The sequence below is a fragment of the Pteropus medius genome, unplaced genomic scaffold, assembly GCF_902729225.1.
Source record: "Pteropus medius unplaced genomic scaffold, Ma_sr-lr_union100, whole genome shotgun sequence".
In the NCBI taxonomy this organism is placed as follows: Eukaryota; Metazoa; Chordata; class Mammalia; order Chiroptera; family Pteropodidae; genus Pteropus; species Pteropus medius.
Window position 1 is genome coordinate 1,867,942 of NW_024353906.1, and position 12,722 is coordinate 1,880,663.

At 42.4% G+C, this 12,722-nt stretch overlaps 1 pseudogene; it reads right to left on the bottom strand.

The window, feature by feature from the left end:
- Positions 1–6,773: 6,773 nt before the first annotated feature.
- LOC120593638 (uncharacterized) lies at positions 6,774–6,891 on the bottom strand (annotated as a pseudogene).
- Between the last annotated feature and the right edge of the window lie 5,831 nt (positions 6,892–12,722).

A 12,722-nucleotide genomic window follows, 5' to 3' on the forward strand; every position in this document is an offset into this window, starting at 1 on the left:
AGCCTTCTGGGTTCATGGCTCTAGAAAGGTGAATCTGTTTGGTGACCAGAAAAAAAAATAAGGGCATCTGAACTGGGAAACCTGGCTTCCATTCAGGACTTGGCCACTTATTTGATATGTTGTTGGAGCAATCTGGGCCTCACCTCACTTTAGTCCATTGAACTGCTCTGAACTTCCACCATGGGCCTACCACTGTGCTAGGCATTTGGGACAAAGCCAAAAGAATGCACTCACAGTAAAAAGAGATGGTGGATTGCTGAAACAGATACTTTGTAGTCTCATGTTTCTCTTCTGTAAAAGAGGATTGGACTAGCTGATCCCTAAGGCCACTTTTACCTCTGATATTCTATGCCACTTAGGGAAGCCATTTCAGGAACATGACTCCTGACTCTGGCCAGGGAAACAGGTAATTCTGTATCCTGGCTTTTCATTTCGTTGCCGAATCAGAAGGCCTGGTGGTTAGGGACTGCTTGCCTGAGGGGGAACCCCATTGCCATGGCCTATCTCTCACAACATTGCTCAATATCTCAAGCATTGTGACATTTGCTCAATTTTGGCTCAGTCCTTGAATTATTATCTCCTACTGCCCCAGCTAGAAGCCCATGCCTTCTGACTTCTTATTAGATGAGAGAAAGCAGAGACAGGTACCCTCCCTGTCCTTTTCCTGAGTCTGGGTCATCTGTAGGCTAGCTGCTGAATATACCAATCCTTCTAAAGTCATTCCAGAAAAAAATGACTCAAGAAGGGGTAATTTTCAGTGATGAGATAGGGTGGTAGATACGTGTATGGAGCCAGACTTTAAGCAGTCCTTAATGAAAGAATAATAATAATTTTTAAGAAAGCCATTTGGCATGCCTATGGCCAAGTTAGAAGGAAGAAAAATAAGAAAAACACTGTGTGTACATGAGTGTATTTAGAAAGTGTACTTAGAATGTGTTTAAAGTACAACACAGAACGTAAGTACCACGAATGCATGAGTATTTAAATAACGGAGTTCAGAACAGAATAGGAAAGAAGTAAGAACACAGAGTGGAGATCCTGTATTAAATTATCACCCGATGGTTGGAAAAGGACACTGAAATTTTTCTACTGACAAAATTTGATTGGTCGGACTTAAAATGTTCTCTTGGAGCTAGGTTATACCTCCTAAGCAACATGCCTGAAACTTAGTGAATAATGTGTGTGCTTAGTGAGTAGGGGATCCTAATATAAAAAGCCCATCTAGACTCATGAGCTAGTCCATTATTTTGTGTGAAAATATAACCTTATGTTAAATAATAGCATGTAAAATTATGTCTCTGTGTATTTGTGTGTATGGATGTGTGTGTACTATGTAACTACTTTTGTGATCACATTAATATAGAGTCTATGTCTTTTTCAGTCTTGTCCCACGTAATAGTCCAGCACACTTTCTGCCACTTAGTTGGAGCTCGCTACTCACTAAATGTTTCTAGAATAAATGGAGCTGGAAACAGGTTCTTTTTCTATAGTGCAATGATTCCTCCTATCCTCAGGGGGGCAGCTTACTTGAAGGTTATACAAATGATGCATTTATACTCTTCTGTCTCTGCTCCAAACAATATTTTTATATCACTTCTGACTCTCTAACCTAAAGCTCGTTTATGTACACAAAATTCCAGGGTCCACTGCAAATTTTTGTGTGATCTAATAAGGACAATAATTGACCATTGTAAAAATCAGAAATGATTTTAACCTGTGCCTTCTGGGGGCAAAAATTGCTTTTTGTATAACAGGATTCATTGTGGAATGATAACAATAATAGCTATGTCATTATTAATAGTAATGTCTGCTACATCCTTAGAGGCTACCACGAGGTAGGAATTCTGCTAGGCATTTTTCATATAGGAGAAGTGCTATATAACTTATTGTTAGAAGTATTACTAGTAACACTAAGCTAAGCACTGCTCTCAATACTTTACATGTATTATCTAATCTTCACACCCTTTACGAAATAATTGTTGTTATTTACCTTATGCAAATGATGAAATTGAGGCTCCAAGAGGATTGAATAACTCATCCTAAGTTACCCAGACAGTGAGTGGCAGAGCCAGAATTCACACCCAACGAGAGCTATCTGCGAGGCCTGTGCACTTTCTAGCATGGGACACATGATCGGGGAAGTGGTGGAAAGCATAGAGGGATACAAGTCACAGCCCCTGGTGGGGAAATCGCCATAGTGGTTTCCTCCTAGGATGGCACTGCAAAGTGAAGGAGAACATGTGAGCCAAGCATCCAGACTAGTGCAGAAGAACAGTAAAGACCCAAGCATCAACGGCTCCTTCCCTCCCCCTACAAAGCAGCAAATTGTATGAGATGTCTAGATTTCCTTCCTCTTTTTTTTGGAATGACATGCCGATATTTCTAAACCAGTTTTGATGGGGATTCATTTTCAGTGGCTATGGAATTACTCGTGGAAATACTACTATTAGACTTTTGCCTCTGTTCATCTCACATGTTGATCCTCACGGCAGAGGTTGCTATGATAGACCAACAAATAATAAAGTTGATAATAGTCAAGTGGCAAAACCCTCAAACTTTTTAATACTCTAAGCTTTCTGTCTGAAAGATGTCATTTCTTTCAATGGCTTAAAGTTTCTTCAAGGCAGAAAACCATTGAAGCTGCAGCATAGCTGAACATCTGTCTTATCATGTGGGCAGATATTGGGATTAAATTAACTAGAAATGAATAGAATGATGTATGACAGGGTGCAGATGTCCCAGGCACAGTGTGATAATTTCATTGCAAAACTATGTAATGAATTCCATACATTATGGAAGTACAAATGTACCACTTTAGGTAATTGTGATGAAAAGGTATAATGTGCAATGCATAAACAGAGTGTGAGCCCAGGGGCATTTCTCCTCTGCTATTTCTCTTTAGTCATTTCAGAATGACTTTATTTGGTTTAATGTAAGCCTATTATTATTATTAGAGGCTTATTTTTTAGGTCGGCTCCTTCAGTGTTTCTTGCCTGGTTGGTATAAGAAATATTTGGAGTAGAGGAATAGAATTTGGGCAGGTCAGAGCTTTTAGTCTCCTGGAGAGTGATGGCTGGAGACAGCATTTACAAAAATATTTTGTTGTGAGAATTTCAGAGCAGAAGCTTTCTCTCTCTCTCTCTCTCTCCACGCCGCCCCCCGCCTCTGCCCAGCCTCCTTTCCTTCTCTCCTTTCTTTCTGATGAGCTGAGAGACTGTTTCAGCATCTTCTGCTGTTCTGTGCAAGGGAATTAAAGGTGGTATAATGGGAAGAAATGTGGGTTTAAAGCCAGAAGACCAAGTCTCTTCCCCTGACTCTACTCTTGACTGCTGTGTGACCTTGAGCAAGTCACTCCACCTCTCTGAGCTGCTTTTTCCTCATTTGTAAAAAGCAGCTAATAATACTATATCATACTGTTGCCAGGTACAAATGAGGGGGTATAGAACATAAGTTCTTAAAAGATAGACCGTGTCTGTCTTGTTTATTGCTTTATCTCCAGTGCTTAGCAAAATGATCACACAGCACAGAAAACTGATCATTTTTTTAAAAAAAAATAACTGTCAGTAATTTATATTAAAGTACCTAGCACAATGCCTGGCACATAGGAGAAATTAAATTAATAAAAATCTTAAGTTTCAGCTGGTTTGAAGAAGTTTATCTGCAGAGACCTTCAACTTGGGTGTTGGTAGCCCATTCACTAAACAGCCCATTACAATTAAAGATCCTGGCCAAACACCCATTCCAGCTGAGCAACAGAGAAGGACCGAGGCTCTCTCAGTGGCACACAGGGCAGTACAGGAAGGGACAAAACCCCTTTCCTGACCAGCAGCCTCCTATTTGCCTGCCTTCCCATGCATGCTGCCTCCCTGGCTGGGATAGTGGGAGCCGAGGTCAGGCCTGGCCGGCAGCAGAAGCCTCTCTGCTCAAGGAGAAGCCACCTTCACTGGCATGTTTTTGAATCCAGGAACAAGAGGCAAGTTTCATTTTGCAGCAAATGGCTGGCCTGCAGCCCTGCTTCCCAAGTGAGGGTGAGATCCCCGTGGTCACAGCTGTGGCCAGTCCCAGCCTTGTTTTCCTCTCCATCCCGCTGCTCTGTTCACACAGCCCCACTCTTCCCCTTTAAGTCTCCTCTCCACCAATTATTTGCCTGGGGTGACATCAGTGGAAAATGTGAGGAGATGGCAGCAGGGCCGAAACCCTAGCCTTCCCTGGGAGGCCAGAAAAGCCTGTTTTTAATGCTCCGATTGGTCCCTGATTTCCCCAGCTTGTTTGTGCCATGTAATGCTTTCGGCACAGTGAAGCGAGATGCCCGGGGTGATTCAAGGCCACTGGGGGCCTGGGTCTTCCTGACCACTGGACAGACGCTTTGCTGTCTAGCCTCTTTTCTTAACTGGAAACACCCCGAAACCAGCCCCATGGAGGGCACACACGGTGGAAAATTCACGTGGTAAGGCTTTATCCTTCCCCCAAATGAAAGTTGCTGCATTCGAAGCTGTGGGTTTGAGGTTTGTCACCACATATCTTCCTTTCCCTGCTCCAGTCTTCCTATTCTGCCTCTCCCCACAAGCTGCGGGGTCTGGATTTTCTGCCAAATTTGGCTGCCTTGAAAGGAACATTGTTTGAAATAGAGACTTGAGGAAGGTGCTAATCTTCCATTGCTTATCAAATTTGAGCAAAAATATGTTGACATCCCACTTTCCCAAGTGCTAGCTCAGCTCTTTGCCATTCAATTGTGAGAGGGACCAGCTGTGTGTCTAGCTGGGGATTCAAACCCTTTCTGACTACCCAGCCCCGCTTACCTGGCCTCACAGACACACAGGCCAGCAGGGGTGATGGGTAGTTTGGAGGTCTCTTCATCCCCGATGGCACAGCCCTGTTATGTTCCGTGAGAGGCATCTCACTGATCGCTTCTGCCCCTGCCGCTGCTTAAACTCTCAAGGAAAAATATGCCGCCAAGTAGTTACTGATCTAAATGTGGAAAGAGCGCTTCATTTTCTCACGATGAAAGACATATTTGGGATCATCTGGTTTTCCAAGCAGATGCCCAGTTTATCTCACTTTAAATCAACTCTCTCTGACTGGACCCTTTCCTGGATGAATTAATTGAGCGTGGCTAAAACCAAAATGCTCTGTCGATTAAGGAGCTAGGCAAAGGGGCGCTGTGTCAAGGATGTCAGCTTGCGAGGAGGGTGGCAAGTTGTTTACTTCTATTCTCATAACAGAAGGAACAGGCAGGCTCAGCCCACTGGAAATAATTTTGAATAATCTCACTCTATTACTCGAAGCGAAATTGAGTCTGCTCAAGCTACCCTAGTGATCCGACATTCCAGTGAAACGGGGAAACTAATATCCAATTCATGCAGCATAAAATAAGTGACATAAGGAAAAGCAGGATGGAATCTGGAAGTTTTTAGTTTTCAATTTGTACGGCTTGTCTTCTATTACTGGATCAACTTGCTAATGCGGCTCACACAGAGGAGGGGGTTTCATTAAGTTGCTGGTCTTTAGTGGTGGTGGGCATGTGTGTGCATGTGTGTCTGTGTGTGTGGCAGCTATTGGTGTCTGACACTGATATCAGATATGCAATGCCCTGCATAAATCAAATCTAGAAGGGGAATTTGTCTAAGAAATGGAAATGGAGCCCTGACTTACCAAATGGAGATCTTCTGGCTGAGGGGGCGGATAGCCTGGAATTTAGATTTGACCCTTTCGAAAATGCTCCCAGTGTGCGGGGATGGGCTCATTAGCTTCCCTTGCCCACCAGCTCCCATCGTACATGCTCTCTGATAAGGGAACTGTCATCCACTGAGTTCAGAGGAAAACCTCAACATCTCTCTTAACTCTTTCCTCCGTCACAGCTCTCACGCCTTTCCAGTAGCTAAATAATTGGTTCTGCTTCAAATTATGTTATTTCCATTCTCTCCTCTTTGTGCCTGGCTAAGACCCTGATCCAGTTTTTTTAGTAATTCTGATTGCTCTTTATTCTGCCCATATCTCCCTGCCTTAAACCATCCTCTTTCTGACTGCTAAATCAATGTAAGCACAGCTCTAATGTATCACTCCCTGCTCTAAAGTATTTGATGGCTCCCTACTGCCTAGTAAGTCAATCCAAGTCCCCGAGTTTATCATTCAAAACTCTCCTTAGTTTGGCTTTAGTCTTGCTTTCTGAGTCTCAGGCATTCTTCTCCACTCATCCTGAGCTGCGCTCCAGTGAAAATAATTCTGATTTTCTTGCACATGCTGCAGTTTTCTACCTGTGTGTTTGCTCACACAATTTACTGTACACGAGTGCCCTACTCTGTCGGTCCATCTCTGCATGTCCAGATCCCATCCATCTTTCAAGATCCAGTTCAGGTGTTACCTCCTCCAGGAAGACTTTCTGGTTCCTCTGGTTGGATACCCTCTTCCTCAGACCCCTCATTGCCCTTTCTCCCTGTTCTAGCCCAAGGTCAGTACATTGGGTCATAATTAAGTGCACGGGCCAGGAAATCAAACGTCTAAATGAGAATCTTGGCTGTGGGGTCTTGTGCATGCCACTTAAATTCTCTGTGCCTCGGTTCTCTTCTGTGAAACTGAGCTAATGAGAGTATTTAGCTCTCAGAGAATTCTAGGAAATTAAAGGGGGAAAAAATGGTGACGGGTGTGGCATGGTGCTATCTACATGGCAAGGGTTCAACAAGCATTTTTTTTTCCTAGTAACCTTTCTGCTCTGCAATAGTGCAAGCTTTATAAAGATTTCACAAACTTATTGTTCAACCTAGTATTTTTTTTGAAGCCTACAGCACCTGGTCTTCCTAGGTGGTCTCCCATCCAAGTACCAACAGGCTCGACCCTGCTTAGCTTCCGAGATCAGATGAGATCAGGCATATTGAGGGTGGCATGACCATAGACCAACCCAGTATTTATTGAACACCTACTACAGTCATGTTTTTTGTTAGGATTTGAGGATAAATAGAGATAAATAAGATATAGCATCTGCCCTCAAGGAGGTCATAGTCAAGGGCAGAGGAGATGAACTAATAAACAGCATGACAACACATTGGGTTAAGGGCTCCGATAGAAGTGAACACAGGTGAGACAGCTTAGTGAGATGACTTAACTATCAGTGCTGGAGCCAGACTCCCTGGGCTTGAATCCCAGCTTGGTCACTTCCTAGCTGCATGACCTTGGGCTGTGCATCTGTTAACCTCTGTGCTTTGATTTTATTACCAGTAAAACGTGGAGAGTAAGCGGTACTTACCTTAGAGGATGGTTGTAAGGATTCCACGGCTTGAGAACCAAATCACACCTAGAACAGGGCCTGGCACGTTGTAAGAGCTCAGTAATGGCTAGTTATTATCTCAGAACTCTTTGAGACCTAATTGGTGCTTTGCCTTTGGGCGATTTCTTTCTCTGCCAGAGTGGTGAGCTTTTATAAGGATAAAGATACCACTGTTGGGAGAAGCCATGAAAAAAGGAGGCATAAGACTTTTGGAGGTACACTTTGAAGCAGGCTTGTCCTCCCCTTCCCTATCCCCAGAGGGTCCCCCGACCCTGCCCTTTTAGAACACACACACTCCAGCTTGCCTCTCGGAGGCAGAGAATCCCCTCACTTTTGCTGGGTGTGGTTAGTGCAAGTCATTGGCCAGCCTCGCTTAATCTCTTAAAAGTTTCCTAGTGTGAGTAGCCTGTCTCTCTGCCTTCCTGGGCTTCTGTGGCAAAGTTTCCATTCAAAGAACCCTGCCCCCACACTTTCCTATGCAGGAACATTGAGATCTTATAAGATGGGAAAAGGCTAGGGCTTTATCAGGCATTTTTAACTAGCCTCAATACTGGTACAAGCTTTTGTGACTTTAGTAATTGGTCTTTGTGAAAAACAGAACCACCCCTCCCACCTCCCACCTCCCAACCCCCAGTCTATGGCTTAATTTCCCAAATCTTCATTTTTTCGTGCCTTAGTGTTAGTGACACTTGGCAGAGGAAGGCCTGGGTTCACAGCCCCGGCAGCCTTTTGTCTGGGATTACATTGGTCGGCCCTCCCTGGTCTGAGATGACAGCTAAGGACATTCCTAGACACCACTGTCCTGAGAGATCTTTTGACCAAAGCAGGGTACATCCACCTCTGTCATGTGTCTATACTCTGGCCAGTCATTCAGAGAAGCATCAGAAAGAGCAGGGCCTAAAAATGTCAGGAGATCATGTGCAGTGAGTGTTGAAGGCAGAGTAGAGAATTGGGGTGATAATGTGGAGGATTATATGAAAGAAATTGTTTCAAAAGCAACTTTAACAAGTGGAAGGAAGTGAAGGACTTGGAAGTGAAGAATCATTTATATTCCAGAAAAGGCAGCCTTTGTGAAAGCAGAATGGGTCCAAGGCTCTGTGTGTGTGTGTGTGTGTGTGTGTGTGTGTGTGTGTGTGTGTGTGTGTGTTGTCGTCGTCGTCGTTGTTGTTGTTGTTGGAGGAGGAGGAGAGAGCAAAGTTAACCTGAAGTCAATGCATAATTACACATCCCTTGTTTCTCTAGCTCATCCACAGTCTATGAAGAAAATCCAGAAGTGTGTGGTAATGAACATGGACATAACTCTGACTTCTCCATCTGGTCCCCTCATAGCTCCAGCAAAAACACAGTGGGGCTTGTGGTGCTCCTTGACAAACATTTTTTTTTTTCGTTTTCTTTTTTTTAGGCGAGGCAACACTTGGTTGACCTCACAGATTGTAAGGACCTCGACAATCCTTTATTTTTTATTTTATTTTTTTACACCTACAGCACCTGGCCATCCTAGGTGATCTCCCATTGACATTTGTTTTCTGTAGCTCCTGCCTTAGATGATGACCCTCTGTTTGGGTCTCTCTTGTTCTCACAAAGTGGGGCCAACTCATCATTGTGATTGGAGTTAGACTGGGTTGCCCAGATACTGCCTTAGCTGAGGTAGAAAAGGATTTCCTCCCACTGATGTCTTAACTCCCTCTTTAGGTTTCTTTAGGCTTCACATACATACTTTTTTTTTTTACTTTAGCATTGTGGGGCTGAGTCATTAGAAGACTCTTGAGAGATATCTATTAGTGTCCCGGTTTAAAGCCTACGGGCTCCCGAATTATCTCAATATCACAAAAAATGTCTGCCTACCCAGGTAACCCTGGAGAGGCCAAGATGAATTTGGACTTCCCCCGATGCCTGGAATCCGTGCTGTAACTGAGGGGAGTCCCCATCCAGTTATGTCAGTAGAACTAGCACCTAACTGAGCAGGACTCTCATCCCCTGAGAGCCAGTGTGACATGTGGCGGCCTAAGATGGAATCAGGCAGTACAGGTTCAAACCTCATCTCTGACCTTTCCTAAGCATGGGGCTTTGACCAAGTCATTGGATCTTTTCAAGTCTAGTTTTATTAAATACAAAATAGAAATAATAAAATATCTTCCTAGCAGGATTATTGTGGGAGTTAGAGATGACTCAAGTGAAATGAATGGCTTGGTGTCTGGCAGGTCAGTGATAATAGCAGCTTCCATTCATTTAGTTGCTTACTAAGTGCCAGACACTGTGATATATTCTTTATATATTTTAGTAGAAATAGTTTTCAGAGGCCATTTGACTCTCTACGTCAAATAAATATAATTCTGCATAATCTTCTATACTTTATCATTTTTATTTATTAATTACTTATTTGTTTATAAAACTTTATTTCAAAGTCCCATTCTGCATGACGGCAGACACTCAATTCATTCTAGTCATTGCTGGGAAATCACAGTCACCTCAGTGTTCTCTATGTTGCATTATGTTTAAACTCAGTAAATTCAGAATGTTTCTTTTTTGCTTCTTCCCCTTGATGTGGCATTAACATTCTGGAGTTGAGTAGTATCCTGGCATGGGTGTGGATGGAGGGAAGGCCAAGGCTTCTAGCCCAAGGTTTTTCTTTTTTTCAATGATGGTGGCTGCCAAGATGTGTTTCCTGGTCTTTGGTCATTGGCATTCTTACTCCAGACATGCAGGCTCTACTATGTCCCACCTTGTAAGATTTTATGAAAACGAGTAGTGAGACAGGAAAAACTGGCCCTACCTGATCATATATTCTCCTAAATATCTTCTGTCTTACTTCTGGACTGAGAGCATTGACCTTAAAAGCCAATGTCTTTGTTCTCTGGTTCTACCATGGCAGCTTTTCCAAAGTGATAGGGGGTTGAGATGGAAGCAAGGAACGCAAGGTGGCTGTGTAAGGGAACATTCATCTTCTCACGACACGGACACTATTCTTATTTAATTTTTCATGCAATTCTATGATGTAGTTTCTATTTACAATCCCATTGTACAGATAATGATTTAAGGCTCAAAAAAAAAAAACAACTGGGTGTTGGACCCAATTCCTTCAACCACCAGATATTTATAGAATGCCCATGAGTGCCAGATTTGGGGGACTACAGCAGTATTCAATACCGACAAAACTCTTGTTCTTATGGAACTTACATCCAGCTGGGGTGGGGAGAATAGGGAAGAAACAGCAAGAAAAAAGATCAACAAGTAATCTGTGCAGTTTATCCCATGGTGATAAGCGCTAGGAAGATACATAAATCATGGAAGGGGGCTTGGGAATGCCAAGGAGGATGTGCCTTTGAACATTATGCTTCACTGAGATGATAAGGCAGGTGAAGAATCCATATTGGAAAGAAACAAAGCCCAAAGAGAGGGACCAGCAGGTACAAAGGCCCTGAGGTGGGGAGTCTGTTTGATTGAATAGTTAAGGAAGAGCCAGGATTTGAACCCAGTTAGTCTGCACGCTGTGTCTATGTGCTTCACTACCATTTAATAGGGCTCAAATTATAGTCATTATTGCTATTTTTATGTCTCTGCTACTGACCTGGCATTAAACCCCTCTTTTATTTTCAGAGTCTTGGTGGGTAGCTGAAAATGTCAGATACTCTTTCTCCTCACTCTCCCTCTAACTATGGAATGGTTGTATGCCTCAGGTGCAGAAACACCACCTGGGCTTCAAGTCAGGAGCAAGAGATGCAAGGAATAGGGACCAGAAGGAAGAGTTTCTGTGCCCTGGTAGTTGAAGACCAGAGCATCGAATGTGGCTGTGTGAGATTGGTGTTGAAAATTGAGCAGGGCTACTTGTGTCATCAGTATAAGCTGCAAGGTCAGGGCTAGGTGAAGCAGGACTTGTGTCTGCACTTGACCAGTTTCATTCTGTGACCTTCAATGTTGTTCCTGGCGGCGTAGCCCTGAGCCAGTTTCCTGAGACTTCACGGCTATTTGTTGAATTAGCTATTATCCATCTGTTTTCTCCTTCAAAAGTAACATAGGTTTTATTTTTAGTTCAATAAAAAAAAGAAGACTAGATGAAAGAAACATTTTCTTTTTCATCCTGCCACCCTATCCCACAAATTTGGGGCTTGCAATTTTTATAAGGTTTGCATGATGATAAATAAGAAATAGAAAAGTTATTAAAATTGAAGTGAATTTCTTTTTGGGATGTGGAAAATAATGAAAAAGCTATTTCATCTGTTTTCTTTCCTATTTCAAAATATAAAATGGGAGATGAGGCTGCTTGCTGTTTTGACATTGTCAGGCATGTCTCAAATGCCCTAGGTGTTCTCACGTTACTCCAACAAGTTCTCAGAGCAACCAAAAGAAATGTTCCAGTTTTCTCCTGTTTTGTCTTCCCAGAGCAGTAAAAAAACCAGCATGTCCTGGAAAAATTTCACTTTACCTGCAAAACAATTTTTTTCCTTCCTAATATATATGTTTACTAAGATGAACTAATTTAAGTGTGAAAAAATTAACACACTTTCTTGAGATACATCTCCCCCAGAGGATTATGATAATTTAGGTAAAGTCATAATCCAAATCACAGGCCTTTATCTGTTTTATGTTTCCTCTTTTTAATTTTTCCTTTGTTTTTATTTTTAATTAAAGTTAACTGCAAATAAACTTTGGAGAATTAAACAACTTTATAAAGTCAATTACACCACTCTGTCCCCATCTCTCCCCCAGCCCCCCTACCCAAAGGCAACCACTTTGCCCAGAAAAGCTGACAATTTTATTGTTTACCCCCATACTTCTCTGCAACGTCTCATCTTGCTACTTTTTGAGGGTTCAGTTTAGGTATTACTTAAGAACTTCCTACGATGGAAGATAGAATTTAGACCTCTTTGCTCCCCTTAAACCACTTCACACTCTTACCATAGCCCACATCTTTCTAATTAAATAGAGTAATATTATAATTTTGAGAGATAAATATTCAGAGCTTACATTATTATTACCTTTTAACAATCTTTACAGGTGATTCATTTAGCAAACTGATGATTTTTCCTTTCCTTCACATTTGGCTTTTCCTAGAGGTAATATTTGTCACAGTTTTCATTTGCTCAGGATTGCACGTACAATTAAGTAATTAAATTCTAAACTCTTTGCCAAATGTCTAAATCTATCCTTAAGATTTCCATTTACGTGAAGTTTTCCATCATTTTTTTTTTCCCCAGGAGCCTCCTGTCCTCTTTCAATCACCCCTGCCTGTGCACAGCAATCTTCCTGGAATCTACCTTCCCAGCATCTTAAGGGCTGCCTTCACTTCTCTCCCAGTTTGATGCTTCCCTTTACTGTACCCCATGTCATCATCTTATTTCGATCATGCCCTCATTTTATTGGAGTGCATCCTCTAATAGCTTCCTGAGAAAGTTGAAAGGAAGGTAAATAATTTTGTGACTTTGCTGATCTAAAAATGTTTTTACTTTACTCTCATACTTTA